This window comes from Budorcas taxicolor, chromosome 3 (genome assembly GCF_023091745.1).
Source record: "Budorcas taxicolor isolate Tak-1 chromosome 3, Takin1.1, whole genome shotgun sequence".
NCBI lineage: Eukaryota > Metazoa > Chordata > Mammalia > Artiodactyla > Bovidae > Budorcas > Budorcas taxicolor.
The window spans coordinates 103561576-103568763 of NC_068912.1; the positions used below are offsets into that span (position 1 = coordinate 103561576).

General features: G+C 41.6%; 1 pseudogene; it reads right to left on the minus strand.

Annotated features, from left to right (window-relative positions):
- Positions 1-561: 561 nt before the first annotated feature.
- LOC128045621 (peroxiredoxin-1-like) lies at positions 562-1520 on the minus strand (annotated as a pseudogene).
- Positions 1521-7188: the final 5668 nt, after the last annotated feature.

Here is a 7188-nt window from a genome sequence, read left to right on the forward strand (position 1 = left end):
AGTCAAAATACATTCTATACTTCTGATTAAAGTCAGGCATCCATGGACCCAGTATACATGGAAGAACTAGGTGGAGAGAGGCATTTTAGGGTAACAGGGAAGCACTAGGGCTCTGAGCCTGAGTCACCACTTACCAACCAATTGTTTAAGCAGAACTTCTAAGCCTCAGTCTCTGTCTTTGTGAAATTCTGAATAAAGACAGTGTTCATTTCAACAAGTAAAGAAAGAAATTTTAATTTCTTCTTTTAATTAAATGTATTATCTAGTTTCCAAATATTTGAAATTTTTTGAGATGACTTTCTATTAGTTTCTTTTTTCCCTTTAGCTCATGCTTCATAGAAACTACCAAAGATTAAAAGTGATACCCTACTACTATATACCCTACTACTGTACGCCTCAGTTGGCCTGCCCCATAACGCAGCTCAGGTCATTCCCTCCAGGGGAAGGGACGCTTGCCTCCCCAGCTCCTGCAGGAAAGGCCTGTCCTGTCCCACACCACGTCTAGGATGAGTGTAAGGTCTTGGTTTTAAGCATGGCAGTAGGACAAAGGAGGTTTTGTTCTCAAGGCCCTCTACTGCAGCCTGGCCCTAAAATGGCCCAGGGCCACTTGGAGAAATATTCTTTGCTCTTCTGAACATCAGACTTGATGGTATTACTGCCAGGCTTCCAGCCAGCTGGGCACACTTTCCCATGTGCGTCAATAAACTGAAAGGCCTGAACTAGTCTCAATGTCTCATCCACAGAGTGGCCAACAGGAAGGTTGTTGGTGGTGATCTTTCAAAGGATACCTTTATCGTCAATAGTAAGAAGGGTCTGAATGAGATGCCTTCATCAGCCTTTACGATCCCATAGTCCTGAGCAATGGTGCCCTTGGAGTCTGATATCAAGGGAATGTTCACGGGCCCCAGTCCTCCTTGTTTCTTGGGTGCATTAATCCACACTGGGTGACAAGAAGTGAAAATCCACAGAAACATCCATCACTTGGCAGTTGAGTCTCTTTTTTAAAATTTATTTATTTTAGGCTGCACTGGGTCTTCATTGCTTCTCGAGGGCTTTTGCTAGTTGCAGCGAGAAGGGGCTGTTTTCTGCTGTGGTCCCCATGCCTCTCGTTACAGAGGCTTCTCTTGTTGAGGAGCACAGGCTCTGGGGTGCACAGGCTTCGGTAGCTGTGGCATGTGAGCTCAGTAGTTGTAGCACATGGGCTTCATTTCCCCACAGCACATGGAATCTTCCCGGACCAGGGATCGAACCTGTGTCCCCTTCTTTGGCAAGCAGATTCTTAACCACTGCACCACCAAGAAAGACCGGCAATTGAGTTTTTTCAATTATTCTACCCTATCACTGAAAGCAATGATCTCCATGGGGTACACAAAGGTGAAGTCAAGAGGGTAAAAGAAGAACACAGCATATTTTTCTCTATAGTCAGATAGGCTGATATCTTTGAACTGACCATCTGGCACAACAACTATTGCTTTGAACTAAGGGTCACGGTGCCCAATTTCGGCATTTCCTGAAGACATATTGCTATCAGCAGTTCTCAGGCTGGAACCACAGAGACCAGTCAGGAAGAAGACTGATGCTGCTAAGTCGCTTCAGTCGTGTCCGACTCTGTGTGACCCCATAGACGGCAGCCCACCGGGCTCCCCCGTCCCTGGGATTCTCCAGGCAAGAACACTGGAGTGGGTTGCCATTTCCTTCTCCAATGCATGAAAGTGAAAAGTGAAAGTGAAGTCGCTCAGTCGTGTCCAACTCTTAGTAAACCCATGGTCTGCAGCCCACCAGGCTCCTCCGTCCATGGGATTTTCCAGGCAAGAGTACTGGAGTGGGGTGCCATTGCCTTCTCCCAGGAAGAAGACACACCTCTCTTATTGAATTCTAGTTTAATCCTGTTGGGGCCAGAAAACATACTTTGTGTGGCTTCAACCCTTTGAAATGTATTTACTTATTTTATGGGCTAGGATATGGTCTATTTTGGTAAACGTTTCACGTGTATTTTGCTGTCATCGGGTAGAATGTGACTCACGTGACACGAGACTCGAGCATTTTGATTGAAGGTGTGAATTTTATTCCTCATAATCTCACGTGAGAAGAGCAGAGAGTAAGCTACTTGACAACATTTCCAAACATCTAAGGTTATATAAAACCAAGAGATAAAAGAGGGGCTTATGTCCCTAGCGAATTGAGGACTAGAGCCAGATGCTTGCTTTCAGTCTTGGCTTGGGCTCTCTATCTGTGTGACTTTGTAACTTGGAGCAAGTCACTTAAACTCTTAGGCCCTGATTTTTCATCTTTAAATTGGGAGATTCACTTACATTTGCTGAGTACACTGTCGATTGGGAAGTAACAAGAGGTAAGGAAATGTATTTGGCTTTTGATCCAGTAAGAAATATTCTGGAAATCTACTCTAAGGAAAGAATCTGAAATACAGAAGTTTACATGATGTCAGTAGTATTTGTATAATAGTGAAAAACAGGGCCATCTATAAGCACATCAATAAGGAAATGACTAAGTTAATTACAGTTCATCAAGCCTATGCTTCAAATGTAAACTAATGATGTGTTAAAAGCAAAAAAAGGAAGGCCTATAAAATATGAGTAGTCATTAATCATTAAGGTGGTTGGAAATATGGGCAATTTTTTCTCATCTCTATTTCCCAACTTATTAATAAAGTATAATATATTGATGAACAAATGTGTAACATGAAACTAAATTTAGCAAAAATAAAATGCATTTAATTAAAGAATTTTGACTAGTTGAAGTTTTAAGTTCCTTTCCCCAGCTCCATTATGCTATAATCTTGCTTCCTAAAAGGAAAAACAACATATCAAGAATGTCTAACTTTCAGTTCTCCATTCAGTTCAGTTCAGTTCAGTCGCTCAGTCATGTCTGACTTTGCGACCCCAGTTCTCCTTTAGAAATATCCTAATTTGGAAATATGATACTTCAGATTACAAAATTACTGAGTTAAGAGGGGCATTATTCAAATTCTATTTTTGAGAGAGCCTTCAGTGGGCAGAGCAATGGTAAAGGAAAACCATGTTATTCAGTGGAAGTTTCCAAGCCAGATGAGAAGAAAAAATCAAAGAAAGGGACTGGAAAGTAAAAGATGGTAGAGGGGAGACAAGGTAGAAGAAAAAGACTGAAAAAATAAAAGGGTGAACAGATGGTGAGGAAGAATTTGCCATCATCAGCTGTCTAGATGTTACCTTTGCTGTAAGTCACCAGGTCCCCAAATTGCTATATGTAAAAGAGTATTTTTTTCATTGCTATACATGTGATTTTAATTTTTTCTTGTATCCATCCTACTTTAAGGAACTAAAAGTCCTCTCTTCTTACTATCTCCCCTAGTTTAAAAAAAAAATGTCATTGGCGTATAGTTCATTTATAATGTTGTGCCATTTTCAGGTATACAGCAGTGAATCAGGTGTACATATACATATGTCCACTCTTTTTAAGATTCTTTTCCCCTATAGACCATTATAGAATATTGAGTAGAGTTCCCTATGTTATACAATAGGTCCTTATTAGTTGTCTATTTTATATACTGTAGTGTGTATATTGGAGAAGGCAATGGCACCCCACTCCAGTACTCTTGCCTGGAAAATCCCATGGACAGAGGAGCCTGGTAGGCTGCAGTCCATGGAGTTGCAAAGAGTCAGACACGACTGAGCGACTTCACTTTCTCTTTTCACCTTCATATATTGGAGAAGGAAATGGCAACCCACTCCAGTGTTCTTGCCTGGAGAATCCCAGGGACGGGGGAGCCCGGTGGGCTGCCGTCTATGGGGTTGCACAGAGTCAGACACGACTGAAGCAACTTAGCAGCAGCAGTGTGTATATGGGCTTCCTGATGGCTCAGACAGTCAAGAATCTACCTGCAATGCAGGAGACCCAGGTTTGTTCCCCGGGTTGGGAAGATCTCCTGGAGAAGGAAATGGTAACCTACTCCCGTGTCCTTGCCTAGAGAATCCCATGGACAGAGGAGCCTGGCGGGCTATAGTCCATGAGGTCACAAAGAGTCGGCCGCGACGGAAGTGGATGAGCGCACACGCACAGTGTGTATGTATCAATTCCAGTCTACCTCTCCCCCATCCTTACTCTCTGGTACCTGTACGTTTGTTTTCTACATCTGTGACTCTATTCCTATTTTGTAAATAAATTTATTTGTGCCCCCCATAAGCAATATCATGTGATGTTTGCCTTTCTCTGTCTGACTTACTTCACTCAGCATGACAATCTCCAGGTCCATCCACGTTGCTGCAGATGGCATTGTTTCATTCTTTTTAATGACCGAGTAGTAGTCCAGTGTGCATATGTGCATCTTTACCCATTTCTTTGTGGATGGACATTTAAGTTGCTTCCATATCCTGGCTACACTAAACACTGCTGCAGTGAACACTGGGGTGTATGCATCTTTTTGAATTATGGTTTTCTTCATGTATATGCTCAGGATTGGGATTGCTGGGTCATATGCCAGTTCTATTTTTAGTTTTTTAAGGAACCTCCTTACTGTTCTCCAGGCGGCTTTATCAATTTACCTTCCTGCCAGCAGCGTAGGAGGGTTCCTTTCCCTCCACATCCTTTCCAGCATGTATTGTTTGTAGAAAAAATTTTGGATAATGGCCATTCTGACCAGTGTGAGGTGATACCTCATTGTAGTTTTGATTTGCATTTCTCTGACAATTACTGATGTTGAACATCTTTTCATGTGCTTTTTGACCATCTATAGTTCCCTTGCCTTTGGCCTCAAATTCACTCCTGCTCTGGGAACCCTTCACCCTGCCTTCTGGAAATGGGTGGTCCCTGCCCTGACAGGCACCCATGGTCAGCCAGCTCTTCTCACCTCTAGCATAGCCCCATGATATTTCAGCTGTTTTACATTTTTTATCAAATAAAATTTATTACTTTTTGTATCCTAGTTATTTTAGAAAATCTGGATATTACAAGGAAAAAAAAAAAAAAACGACCAAAACGTGTGAAATTACCTGTAATTCCTTTACCTGAAGATAATATAGTTCTTCAAATATTTTTTCTGTGTAGGTGTATAACTTTTAAAGTAGGACTATAACCTCTGGAGGAGGGAATGGCAACCCATTCCAGTATTCTTGCCTGGAGAATTCCATAGACAGAGGAACCTGGTGGGCTGCAGTTCACAGGATTGTAAAGAGTCAGACACGACTGAGCAACTAAGCACAGCACATACTGTATGTGTTCTTTTCATACCCAGCATTTTTACCAAGAACTACATTATGTAGTTTTTCCATGCCATCAAATATTCTTTTAATAATTTCAGTATTCCGTCATGAATGTGCAAGAATTTTAAAAATAATATAATAATTTTAAATAATTTTAAAAATAATATTATAGAATATTCAGGTTTTCCCCAGTGCATTTCTATTACAAGCTTCGCTACAACTAACTGTGGATTAAAGCTCGGGTTATAAGGCTTAGTCCTAGTCTTAGTATGGTCTCTAACTAAGTGACTTTGTAACTTTAAGGAAATCACAAACTCTTAGGCCTTGATTTTCCCATCTTTAAAATGATGAGACTTTTAATTTGCACTGCCAAATTGCCCTCCATAGAGGTCATATCAATTTACCAAAGTGTATGGAATTGTTTTTCCACAATCTTGCCATTACTGGGTTTTATTTTTTTATTCTTTGTCATTTTAATAAGTAAGAAAATGGTATCTTATTAAAAATAATGATGTATCATTTTAATTTGTACTTCTTTGATTATTCCTTTGTCATTTGAATTTTGTCAGCTACCTGTCTTTATACTTTGTCCATTTTTCTATTTGGACATTTGTCTCTTAAATGGTTTCTTTAAGCACTATAATTCTTCATAGAATAACAATTTTTTTTTTCTATTACACATGTTGGAAATATTTTCCCCCACAGAAAATCATTCACCCTTAAGTTTGAAACAGTTTAATTTCAAAAACTTCTAAATCAGAAAAAAATATGCAACCAAAGCTCCCCTGACAAGTCCAAGCAGCTTAAGAAGACCCTGCATATATGCAGATGTTCAGTCTGAAAGCACACAGCCAGGACCTGGCTAAGAGTAAGGGCTAAGCAAGTGTTAGCTGTCATACTTAACACCGATGACAGTAATACCTAAAGGAGAGTCTTTTGACAAAACCCGTTGGGTCCCATTGTCACTTGCCCCCTTTTGTGTTCCTCATTTCCCCATTTTATCCTCTAAAATGTTCTTGTGAATATGGAGAAAGGAGATAGTTTCTCCAATGAACCTGAGGATCCCGAGAAAGTCACAGAACTGAAAAGAATGAAGAGAGGGGAGAGGGAGGAGGACTCACCACCTTTGGCATTGGCCCTTTGTCCCTCACTGGCTGCACTGGAGTCTCCAAGCTGGGAACACCCTCCGCCCGTTCAGGGAGACCAGGCATCAGGCAGAGCAGCAGGAAGGACTCTGGAGATGGGTCTGGGAAAGGTTTGTCTTTTATTCCAAGGCCTGAAGCTCTCAGCCAGAGCTCCCTCAGCCACACAGACTCTCTTCCAGCTGTTCCTAAGCACCAACAAGCCACGCCCTGCCTGTCTGCCCCTGATAAAGGAACAGAGCAAAGGGAAGGTTCCTAAAAGCAGGGAAGCCTCCCAGCGCCGCCAGGTAAGGAACGGGACCTCTGCCCCTCAGCTCCTTCTCCCATTCAAGCTAATGGCGTGCTGATTGCTTTGATACATTTTGCTCCTATCACACCCATACTGAAAAGCTTGCTCCTCTTTACTTTCCAATTCAGAGTCAAATTGAAGACTGGTTTCAGACACCCAATTAGCCACCTTCTTTAACTCGCTACTTTTATCTCCAACTGCACTCTGACATGTGCTTTCTGACAAACCAGTTGACTGTCCCCCAATGTGTGATAAACCCTTTCCCGCCTATCTTGCTCCCCAAATATCCATAATTTTATGTTCATAATATACATAATTGCATTCTTACCCATGCATTATATACTGTTATGTATTTTTGAACTTTACAAAGATGGAGCACATTGTACATGAGTTCCTGTGATTTCCTTTTTTCACTCCACATTAGTTTCTGAGTCTAGCAGCACCTATGGTTGCTCACACCATGTCCCCTCAGCCCACTCAATTTCAGGGTAGCTGAGTGAGACTTGCAGGCAAGCTGCCAGCATTCCACCTCACAGGCCATAGCAGTTCTTTGCCTACCGAA